The sequence below is a fragment of the Patagioenas fasciata genome, chromosome 6 (assembly GCF_037038585.1).
Source record: "Patagioenas fasciata isolate bPatFas1 chromosome 6, bPatFas1.hap1, whole genome shotgun sequence".
NCBI lineage: Eukaryota > Metazoa > Chordata > Aves > Columbiformes > Columbidae > Patagioenas > Patagioenas fasciata.
This window is the reverse complement of record NC_092525.1, coordinates 39,042,386-39,054,938: the sequence shown is the minus strand read 5'-3', so window position 1 is coordinate 39,054,938 and position 12,553 is coordinate 39,042,386. Positions and strand designations below refer to the sequence as shown.

The following is a 12,553-nucleotide window of genomic DNA, read 5'->3' as shown; positions in this document are numbered from 1 at the left end:
TAGTAAATAAAATGTAACAGACACTCAACATTTTTATCATGGTTCTCTTAACATGCCAGTACTCAATTAAGTCATATGAAGACAATTAGGTACATATACAACTTGAAAATATGGGTAACTGTGATTTGCTGCTACATTTATTATCTGCTATGGATATTTTGGTAAAGTTGTATTGTTTTATTTCTCTTATGAATTAAGGTTTTGGAACGTCAGAGGTGATGTGGGGTTGCAAAGTGTAAGTGATGAGTTCTCAAACTGCAGTTACCAGAATTCAGTTGCAATTATCTTCATTTAACGTGAGTTTGTTATAATTGAATGACTGTTAGATGGTTGTTAAAGTTTCTTTAGCATTAATTATACAAGCTTCAAATAGAAATGGATACTGCACCACGTTTTCTTTCCTTCATGTCAAAGTAATTTTACCTAGCAACATCTGACAAAATATAATGGATTTTTACCAGCTTCCCTGGGTTTCATTTACTTTTGTCATACATGAAAACTGGGCTTGTCATAAATTTGATCTCTTACCTGTGCAGAAAAAAAAAATATTTGAAAATCTATGTATCACTTTTCCTTACAGCACTTTTTTATACATAATCAAATATTAATTTAGAGGAACACACTTTGAAAGATTGGTTGAAGATGAAATAGGGAGGTTTTTTGGGGAACATAATTTTGAAAGACTGGTTCAAGATGCAGTAGGGGTTTTTTTGAGATTAAGGTACCCAGATAGAAAATGAGTTTGGGTTTATTTCTAGTATTGCAACGGGCTCGGTGTCAGAGTTTTAGTGAAGTCATTTATGCTGAAGGGTGAAACAGGATTTTCACAAGTGCCGGTAAAAATCTCTTTTTCCATACCATATACATTATTAAGCTCCTTTTGCAGGCAAGTCTCGCCTCCATGTACACTGTGTGGAATAATTCCCGAAGTGGATTAACAGACATCTTTAAATTGTGGTGTCACAGCTGCACTGAAATGGTATTAATGTCTGTGCTGGCATTTCAGCGTGTGATCAGGCAATTTTGACGTGGGGTTTGTATCATCATCATCATCATCAGGTTCTGCTGGTCTTCCCTTTGTTTTCAGGGAGGGACTTAGAGCTGGGAAAAAGAAAAAGAAAGGGAAAGTACAAAATGTTCCATTTCCCTGTTTTTATTTCTTGTGCATTTGGGCAAACAAGACTCATTACATTCCTGATGAGTAAATAAAGAGATACAGCTCCACCACTATTTTTCTTAATCTCAGAGCAACACAGGGAACTTAATATTGTGGTTAGCTAATCTAGCTGGAAAGAACAAACATTATTTGTTGTCTGATACTTCATTGCTTCAGTTAAGTACCAACTGACCAGTCATTTAATTTGGCAAGAGTTTCAGGCAGAGTAAACTCTTCATTAGATTTTATCAGGTGTATCCAGAATCTTACCTGTATTTCCTAACTTCATTAGTTGATTGCAATTTTTTTTAAGAAAAAAAAAAAAGAAGCCTTTCATTACAAACCCTGCTTTGCTTATATATTGAGATTGTTGTAGTTAGAGTGCAATTTATTAATGTCTTTTATTTCAGGATTAATGGATTCCTTATGTTGATGCCCACGACTCAGCTGTATTCTTATGCCTTTTCAGGCCTTTGCTTTTTCCACAGTTCATCAGTCAGTCACATTTGTGATGGTGGTTTTGGGATGTGTTCATATCTACCGGGGATTGCATGGAAAATGTAAACCAGTCCAATTCTAGAAAATAACATGAAAATAATTGTGTTAATCTGGGCCTGGTCTGACAGAGGCCTCATTTCTCTTCAGTCCCTTCATTGATCCCTGTTTCTAACCCATCAGTATCCTCAAAATATCATGTAATTGTCATATATAAACTAACTTATGTTTGCAGCGATCTGGAACCCTGTGGGAACTCAGCTTTAAGAGCAGCTGGGGAGTCCCAGCAGAAGTTGTAGAAAGAAACTGAGCAAAAGTGAAATAAAGTTGAAAGAAAACAAGAGAACATGCATTTAGATTAATGTTGGTCTGTTAAATATTCACTGGTACGTGTACCTCTTTTTCGGCTTTACCCTAGAAGGAATTTAATTGAAAGTTAAGTGAGAGTGCTGGAAGTCTTGTTAAATGAGTTACGAAGAAAAATGAGGAAGAATCACAGAAAACTTTTGCTCTTGCAGGAAGGACTGATGCAGTTCCAGGCTTCTGATCATGGAGGGGAAAGGAAAGAGAATGATGTAGAGGAGACAGGAGCCCTAATGTGGGAAGGGCATGGAATTACAATTAATTCTTCTGGGACATCTGATAATTGATCAGAAGACACTTCCCTGCATTGCTTTCTGTGATCAGTTACTTTCTTGCGTGCTAGAACTGGTGACGTTTTGTTGGCATGTTTTATTTGATTATAACAAAAAAATATTTAATTCAAATATCTCTTAAATATGATGACTTTTAAGACAAAGGAATATTAATACCGTTGCTTTTCTGTGGTTGATGAGTAGCATGAGCATCAGTAGTATTGCAATGAATTCCACCGTATCAAGCTGCTGTAATAAGGGTCATATGTTCACATACGTCATCCAGTTGATGTAAATATAGATGTGGCATTTCCAGCTCCTAAAGAGTTGAGAGAATGGTTTACAAGTAAGTAAAGAGAAAAATATGACTTAGAAATTATTTTGTCCTCGGAGAGATAACAGATGAGGCCAAAATGATAGGTAGAAGATGAAGGATAGAATCTGCATGTTTGTGGGTCTGTTTTTTTATTTTTACAGTACTACTTAAATCAGTAGGAGAAATGTTTTTATTCCAGAAGAGCTGCAGACATTACTGAATATCCTGAAGAGGAAGAGGAGGAGCAGGTCTGCTAGCTGTTTACATCTAGAGATGGACATACCTTGGCTTCCTCTGGAGCCCAAGACCATCACTTCATAGCTATCGTAATATCTCGAAGTGGGTCTGAACAATTTCCTCCAAAAGACGTAAGTTTTTATATCAAAGCTAGGCACTAGGCTGAAATCTCATTTTGTGTGGAATGCATGCTCCGATTCACACCACAGGGCAGACTTTTAATGCCAGAGAGTTAGAGGAGTACATTGAGAGAATGTCTGGCAGAACAGGACCTTACTGTAATAAATCAGAAATATTCAGTTTTTCTTTCTTTCGCAGTATATGAATTATTCCCCTCCTAAGCTGGGTCTAGTGAAATGGTTATTGATTTGGATCCAGATGGCCTGATTAAAAAGTGACTGCTGCCTCATAAAAACGCCTCACAAAATGAATTATATTCCATATTGTTTGTTCTTTTTTTTTAATTAATACAGTGTATATACTAATTCTCCTACTGAATAATAACAGGAAGAAAATAAGAGATTCAACTATAGAAAGAAAAAAATGTCATGCAAGATCTGATTAATATGAAGGATGGTGCATAAGAATAAGGAAGATTAACATGTGAAATACAAGGTGCTCCAGGTAGGAAAAAAGAGGTAGAGCTAGGAGAGCAAGAAGTTACATGTACCTCTTTATAACATAAGAAATTTTTAATGGTTAGACAGGGAGTCCCAGTTAAACAGTAGTAGGGGAATTAGCACTGACTCCTGGTTAATTTGTGAATGAAACACGCAGAAAATTCTTCCAGGCAGCAGTTACTTCATTACCACCTACATGACTGTTAACAGAGATTCCCAGAAACAGTCACCACTTTTTATACAGCTGAAGAATAACCCCCTTGCTTTGGCAAAAAGCACTGAAAACGTTTCAGACAGCATTGTGAGGTGTTCGTTGGTTGTTTTTTTTTTTTCAGACTTGGTATGAAGTAATTTTCTTGTAACATGAAGAATCATCACACCCAGGCTACTATAAATAATCTGTTTAACGCATTTTCAAGCTTTCACCTCTTCTGTATTCAAGCTAAAATGGTCTGTTTAACAGTCTATATTCAACGGGGAAAGACTTGCTGGATCAGTGTAACTGTACGTAAGAGAGACAAGTAGTTGTGAATTTTTACTTCTCTGTGAAGACTTCTTTTTCTTTTTTGAAACTTTGCTGCTGTTGCTCGACTTCATAGTGAGAAATGAACAGGAACGCTTCTGATGTGTATTCAACAGGCAAGTCTTGAAGGTCAAAGAATACGAAGTTAATGTATAAAAACCCCTTTCTTGGCAGCACTGAATACTGTCTATTAATGCTGGTGGAGAAGGCTTTAGTGAAAGCTGCCAGGGGCTTGTGGAAACTGCTTTTTTGTTATTGTAAACACCTGGTTTTGGTCATTCATAGTTTTACAAGAATCTGAATTATTCCTCTGAAATGTTCAGTACTTTGCTTTTGCCTATTAGGATTCTGTTATGTGAAAGACACAGTGAACAAGAGTTGAGCAGGTATTAGGCTGAGTGGATTGTCTCAGCATGAAAAATCACTTTTTCTTTGTCGAAGGTAAAGATAGCCAAAAATGCTCGTTTTCCCTTCAGTTCCAATGACCGTTGAAATAGTTATATTCCCTTTTAAGTGCTTTCAATATCAACTGTGCCTCTGAGAAATCAGTTTTCTTCTCAGTCCTCCCGCAAGAGTCACACAAAACAGGGCACTGGGAACACAGCAGCCCCTTTGCAGTTTAAACATAACAAGAAGATTCTTCCAATAAATGAAATGATTGCAAAAATGTACATTATTCAGCAAGGCTATGGTGCACCACAGGTTGTGCAGTCCTGATCTAAGTCTGAAAAAGGAACAATTTGCAGCAAAGGCAGGATTTTGAACCTGATCTACTGAGGGAATAATGGGGCAAAATGAAGAAAATAGCTTGGTTCAGTTGTTTATCATCCAAATATCTTTCTGGTGTATCAGGAAATTTCTGTTGATCTCTGACTATAATGAAGTCCAAGGTTAGAACTGAAATAAGTATTAGCTTTTAGAAATCTAAAACTGAGAGTCCACTTAATTACCTGTTCCTCAAGATTGCAGGAGTTCCCTTCTGGCAGGGAGTTAAGTTCTTTTCCTCCTCTTTTGCTTTCTTTAACTATGCTCAGAGGAGACATATCAAGTATCTAAGAATAGAGCACATGATTCAAGTAACGATATGCCCCAAATTAACCAGTCTTTTCAGAACAGCAATTCCTTCTAAGTGTTTAGCTTAACTTTTTGTAAGTGCAATGTGAAATCCACACTTTGAAAATTATCTTTGGAATCCTTAAAACTGGCATCTACTAACAGGAAAAATTATTAGGTAAGGTGTAAGGATGAAGAAGCTGAAGCGGGTGGACTACAGACAGTTGATCAAATTCTAGGAAATGAATTTCAGAATGCCCAACATTATGCAACATGTATTTACAGATAAAGAAACAGCTACTGTGAAAATAGTGTATTTAAAAATACATAGATCTGTTCTAATGTGAAATTATGAGACCAGTTTAGACCAGCAAGATCCAAACTCTAAATAAGATTCTGCTCCTAGCTTTTTAGGAGTCAGTTTGTGACCCTTTCAGTTGGTTATACATGCTATTACGTGTTTCTGTGAAGCTTTTTTTGTTTAGCATTTTTTGGCATGACAAAAAATGGTTTTATAAGCAAAGTGTTTCAGTCGCAGGTGTTTAAATTCCAAATCCACTTGGTGCTTAATTTTAATGTGTTCAAGTGATTTTTCTATCCAAATACTAGAGTTCTAAGAATAGGATATGTTAAAGGGTTATACTTCTGGGGCATCCTCCTTTTCACTTGGATTTGAATTGAATTCACTTGAGAATTTCTAATCATGAAACTACCTCAAATGCATCAGTAAGGAGTTGAGGCTGCTGGTGTTTTCAGTGTAGCTGGCAGCAAAGGAAATAATTCTACAACTTGATAAAGAACCAGCATAAATTCAAACCATAATGCAAATCTGAGCTTCATTCCGTTTGTATTCTGTAAGGAAGACATAACTATTTTGCCCATTATTCAACCTCTGATGAAACTTGAACACTTATTTCTAAAAATACATTGAAAAAGAGTGTGTACATGTTGTGCGTAATTTGCACAGAGTGAAGAACAAACAGGAAAACTCAGTTATTTGCAGTGATTTATGAATGTGATGATAAATTTTTTGTTTAGGGCCTTGCTACAAGTAATTGCTAAATGATCCTAGGAAAGCATCAAGTAGGAAAATTCCCTAAATTTGTTATTTAATCAGTAAAATAAGAGATGATATTGTAATGTATTCCAGCCTGTTTCTTCTTAGTGAAAAACCACAAAAGATCTAGGCCTGTTTTTTCCTGTGTGTATAATAAATTTTAAACTTCACAATGCTTTTAAATTCCCAGGGGTTATACAGAAAGTAAGTAGCTCCCTGTTCTAAAAGATTTTTGCAAATCTGTACAAATCCTGAATATTGTCTTGAGGCTTTGAGGTTGTTGCGGCATTTCTTTCCAGTATTTTCAATGAGGAGAACGTGAAGGACAGACTGGCGTTATTATCTGACTGTTGTGTTTTGTAAGTGCTGTGGAGACGGGATGAACCCTTTTTCTTTCACCTCAAATGTACTGAAATACCTGGTGACTAGTGGGTATGTAGGGCTGGTAGTTGCCTTCCATTCTGACCAGCTGTATTATTATATTACATTATTACACAGAGGGTGGTGAGAGCCTGGCCCAGGTTGGCCAGAGAGGTGGTGGATGAACCATCCCTGGAGACATCCCAGGCCAGGCTGGACGGGGCTCTGAGCAACCTGAGCTGGTGAAGATGTCCCTGCTCATGGCAGGGGTGGCATTGGGGGAGCTGGGAAGGTCCCTCCAACCCAAACCATTCTATGGTCCTATGATTATTAGATCCAGTGACAAAGTGGGCCAATTAAGTGAAACTTTAAATATCATATGTTAAGTAGCAGCTTATCAGCAATTTTGAACCTGGAGCAGTAAAGTTCAAGGAGATCTTAGAGGACGTAAGTACAATCGGAGAGGCACTGGCAGTACAACCGAACCCCCGGGTGTTGGTGATGATGTATGTGGGTTTATTCAGCCAGCGGGGCCTTGATGATGCTGGGCTGGGCTGCAGATGGGACGTGTAGGAGAGGTAGAATTTGGCATTGTTGACAAGCTGCCCAGTCATCAGCAGTGGGGACTAACTGGAATATACAGTCACGGAGGAAACGGGAAGGACGCTGGCTGCCAGCAAATAGCTTGATATGGTTTTGTCTTTGGGAATCCCATGGGGGGTCAGTGAGATGGCTGCAGAATTTGCAAAGGTTGCAGAAGTTTGGCACCGTTTGAGGGCTGATGTTATATTCATAACGTTCTGTTCCAGGGCTCTGGCTTGGGCTGATGACTCTGCCTGACTTCATGGTAACGCCCTGGTGTTCCTCTCCCGAGGTTGCTCAGCAAAGTTAGTTATGTGGCCAGATAAAACTTTGTGGTTGTTGTGACATGTTGTTGAGATTTTTCTGGTGACATTTAGACCAGCACCTTTCAGAAATTCGGGGTTCTAGACTCAGTGAAAGTAGAGAAAATAGTCTAAAATTATTAACCAAACCCTGTGGTCTGACATGAAATACTGTGAGTGTTTCTGGCTGCTCATGCACAAGCTACTGAAACTAAGAGAGGTGAAAAGAGGAGCTACGATAATAAAGTAATGGAAAGATGCAAGAGGTAACCAAAGAAGAGTTTGCTAATTCTAGCAAAAAAGAGCTTTGATTTCTGTGTGTAAATACCTCTAAGCAGTAATGATCTGGGGCACTGAGTTGAAGAGAATTGTTTAAACTAAATGGCAATAGCAACCAAAAATCAGGTAGTTTTAAGCGGTCTGTAAATCGGATTATGCAGGAAATTAGAAGGTTCTTAAGCATTGTATCACTGAGGGCTGGAAACAGCCTTGCGATCAAGTAGGTTCTCGCACTGTCCTCGTGATCTGCGTCACTACAAGACAACAGTGAAACTGAGATTGTATTATTAAGCTATTGTGATTTTGTGAGCCGGTTGCTGTAAGACGGTGGAGCGGGGCCGGTTATTTTAGAGACATGACTTTACTGTGAATGGATCGGGTTATTTTCCGTGTCCTCAGTCGTGTATCATGGCCATCTGCTGCAGAGTTGCGTTCAGACAGGCAGTAGAACTTGGCCATTGCAACAGTCATTTCCCAGCTCCCTGCTGCTGGAGTGTGAACGCCAATGGCCCTGACATTTAACTTTAGTCCTTTTTCTGCTGGGAGTAGCTGCAGCTTTGGTGGCTGAGAGGACGTGGGGTGAAGATGGGAGAACTCAGTTGTTCCTCTGAACCTTGCCCTTCCCCTCTGTGCTTTACTTATTGTATTTTTTTTTCTTGCTAACCATGAAATTTAAACAAATTTTGATGAGATTAAGAGTACGAAAAGCCATGGGTACCACGGTACTTGTGAAAAATAAGGCACATAGCATCTGCATCTTTCTGTTTCATGTGAAATCAGAAGGAATGTTTGATTATACTATTGTTGGAGGTGACACTGTCAGGGCATCTTGATCACAGTACAAGGCTGTCTTTTAATCCCGTTTTGGAACCAAAGTTACCTTTAAACTTGGATCTTCTTAGTGATAAAAATGCTAAACTCTGATATTACACATAAATATCTTTCTGAAAAGCCAGTTTAGGATAGTACAGGATAATTTAAAAATGCAGCTTTACCAGTTCATGTATTTTGTAGCAAAATCACATTACTACATAGTAAAGAGTGAGAAAGTGTTTCTGTTAGTCCCTTCATGTAACTGTTGAATGAAAGGAAATACTCCTGTTGGCACAGCTGTCAAATAAAATTATAGAATCATTCTTTGGAGTCCCTTCCAACCTTATATTTGCTTGTGAAAGCAGTTGAATTCACTAGTTTCTTCTCTGTCCCACTAAATCTATGAATAATCACTTGGAAAATGAAGATGTCCATAGAGCATGATAAATATCTGTAGTTTTTTCTCTCTTTCTCTTTTTCCTTGTGTTTTTTTTTTCGGTGAACATCATGCATGTTCACCCTCTGGGACCTTTACCTTCTGCCAGGACAGTAGTTTGCTTGTGATTCATATGCGAACTTCAGAAAATATGGACACTTAGCGATGATGTCAGGGATATGATGTTACTTCTATCCTTTTAAACTTTTACATTTATGTGATTCCTGTGTCTGGAGTAATATTAAAGAGCGTTGCAAATACCGTCTATTTGGAGCAATTACTCTTTCACAAGACTGTTTGGCAGATCGCAGGGTTTTACCAGATGTTCTCATTTACAAGTCTTGTAAACTTATTTCAAATAGGAGCAAAACAGCTTAAAAAATCCCACTGCATAATAGTGAAATGTAATCAAATGCATTATTTACTGACAAAATCTACCTACAGAAAACTGGAGTAGAAAATTCCTTGAATATCTGTCATATCAAAGCTGCTACTCCCAGCAGAGCTGACAATTTTTATAATGTTTGATTATTTTTTTGTGTTGCAGATCATCAGATTTAATCTAAAAAATATCAATGAATGTCTTCTGATAACATCTAGCAAGAGAAGAGATCCTTTTCCAGCGCTGTGATAATTCAGGTAATAGCGATGATTATTTGTTCTCATCAGAGTCTCTCCAAAGCGATCTACGGCTTTCTTGGAACACAGGGCCCAATTCAGGATGTGATACTGTGGGTGAAGTTGTATGATAACTAACAAACAATGAAACAAAAATACATCGCATGCTTTGCATTCCCTTCAGTGGGAAGCGTTTTCCATCTCTGTGAGAACACTAACTCATTTAGCTGGTGATCCTCAGTGCTACCTCAGTTCCTTTTGAAATGCAGCCATAACAAGGCATCATGTGTGTTGAATTTCTGCAATTGTATTTTCCTGCCTAATGTGTAATACTTAGGGTTTGATCTTTGAACACCATCCTGGTCTTTGCGGGGAGTATCTACAACTGATCAACTTTGTTAGCAACTTCAATTCTAAATTTGCCCTCTACCTTTTAGGTCATCTGCTAATAATCGCCTCACCCTAGTCATTAATGAAAATATATAACCAACTCTTGCAAAATTCCATAGAATCACAGAGTAGTTTGGGTTGAAGGGACCTTTCCAGTGCCACTTCACCTTTCTTCTGGGACCCCTTTAGCTACTGAAAGGCTTGCGCTCCTGTATGCTTGTGCGTAGCAGCAATGAGGACTCATTTTAGCCATACTCTGCCACTTAAAACTCTGGTTTTGTTGATAGCAGTGTGCATATTTTCAGGAATTCTTCTTCTGCATCACGGGGTTTGGTGTAGTGGCAGTGGACAAATATCAGTGCATTGTTTATATCTGAGATTGTGACCCAGAGGAACCCGCTCCCCTTGCCTGAGGAGCAGTTTGCAGATCAGGTCTTAAAATCCATGCACACACATCTAGTGTGTTTTCTGTGTGGAGTGGAATGGAGTTTATCTGGATTTTACATACAGAGTTTGCAATACTGAAAAAAAGAAAACCAGTTCAATAATGAACCCTTTCATAGGGAAATAATTATAAAAGTGCTGTTTACACTGGAAGATGTTTAATACATTCCAAAACTATTTTTTTCAGATAGCTACTACAGAAAAAGGTGTTAGACTCCTTTCCTGTAGTTAAGAATTTCACCATCTTTGCTGTCTTTTATCTCCAATGACATCCTAACAGAGGAGCACTCTGGAGAAAGATGTGAAGGAGCAAAGTGAAGAGCTTCTGAGTGTGCATGAGGGGAATTCTGCCAAGTACGAAGGGCAATTTGAGAAGAAGAGCAAATGTATTTGAAAGTCTAGCAAGGCTGGTTCTTGACAGTGAAGAGAGGCTGTAGAGAACTTGAAAGCAAAGAAGTAGCAGCTTATATTATTAGGCTAAGATAAAGATCTTTGCAGCGGTGATTCACTGTGGGAGAAAAGGTAATTTCCATTACTGAGAGATGCCTGGAAAGTCTGGATGCTCAGGCATATAAAGCTTGTGCTGTAATAGTCATTACAGCTTTTAAGGTATAGAGATGGCTGTATTGTTATGATATTTAAGAAAAAATTCAGACCAAATGTTTAAGTCGAAGGTGTTATCCGGGTTGCGTATCTGAGTATCAAAAGCACTTGTTGAAAGAAACAAAGTGTCGTGGTTGAGATGGACAAAGGACATAGACCAAGTTCTTCCAGGATGAAAGTAGTAGATGCCATTTATTGCCACAAGTGCATTTTTATACAGTTTTATCAATTCATGTGTCTCTTCACTATTGGTTACAAGTTACAGCAGTAACATCTCATTGTCTAATTTTGCTATCATCAATGTTACTCTTCTACTCCCTTCTCTTTCACGGGTACATCCTTAACATCTCCGGATACTCCTTTACTCCCATCTTTCTCATGGGTAGGCCTTCATATCTTCAAGACTAATTTCTGTTCCCATGCCCTCCGTCAGGGAATCCACGAACCCCCCTGTAGTCCCCCACAACAAAGGCTGGCAGAAAAGCTGGTGAAGAGACAGTTTTGGTTTTGCCAGCTTGAACATCCATCCATTCGGGAATATCAGAGAGGCTGAGAATTATTCTAGCTAGAGGAAAAAAGGTGTGGGTTTTTCTCAGCTCAGCTTTAAGTGGTCAGAGGTGTTTGTCAAGTGCTGTCCATGTTTGCAGCTGAAACAGTCCATCTTCCACTTTCAGGACTGTCTGTGCTGGAAAACTACCGAAGCGCCAGACCATGGCACCAAAGGAGCCGTGTTAAGGATGGAATAAATTGATTTAGAGACGGATAGTGACGAGCTGTGTAATAGGGCTCCAAGTAAAACTTGTCCAAGTTAGTACAGCGTGTGTTACAAAGTGTTACGCAAGTGAGATGTCCAGAGACAGTCAGTTGTCACTTGTACAAATACTTGTAAAAGCTACTGATGGCTAATCTTTTCAAGTCTTTCTAGATCATCAAAATATCTCTGATTTTAGAATTACCGTTTCAGATTGAAGTTTCAGGCTGGTGATCCAGTCATTGTTATTTTCTAGTAATTATTTTCTAGCACACAAAGTGGGAGCAAAGCCAGTGCTACGTGATTTATTTAGATAGTCAACAGGACTTTATTAATAAACAATGAGTAGCCTGGCAAAGGCTGAACTTCACTGCTGAACCTGACTGCCCAAATAACAACTTCTCAAAAAGTTATTATAGTTCTCAGCAAAATGCAGGCTGTTTTTACTAGCTGCTCTGGAGATGCTCTTTTTCATGCTGTGGCAATTAATTTAGCAATGTGTCTTTTTTGTTCTGTGTATCATTTTCAAATCTCTACCAGGAAAATTTGTTTTACATCAGCTATAAGTAAAAATTTTGCTATTGTTCTTAGTAGCTGCTCAGAACTGTTTGTGTGATTAAGAGGTATTTTGATTAGGTGGGGTGTCCAATTTGAAGACCCTAATTTGGGGTTTTTAGCAAGGTTGTGACTGGCTTTGATTTGGTGCGACTTTGGTAATCACTGACGGCTCTTTGCTTGTCTACAGTGAAGCTACTACACATGATAAAAATCCCATGTTATTACCTTTCTGTGCATTTCAGCTGGTGAACAAAAACCTCTTCTGTGCTACAGCCCAATCTATTAAAGGACAACATCGTTTATGCATCCAAAATCTTTTCAAAAC

The 12,553-nt window shown here is 38.4% G+C and overlaps 1 long non-coding RNA gene across 9 annotated transcripts in view; it reads left to right on the top strand.

Moving 5' to 3' along the window:
- Window positions 1-12,553, top strand: part of LOC139828320 (uncharacterized) — a 66,213-nt gene that overhangs the window by 16,007 nt on the left and 37,653 nt on the right. For all 9 annotated transcript variants that reach the window (XR_011739831.1, XR_011739829.1, XR_011739835.1 and 6 more), the window contains one exon: window positions 9,412-9,503. This is a non-coding gene — a long non-coding RNA (uncharacterized lncRNA). The remainder of the gene's footprint in view (window positions 1-9,411; window positions 9,504-12,553) is intronic.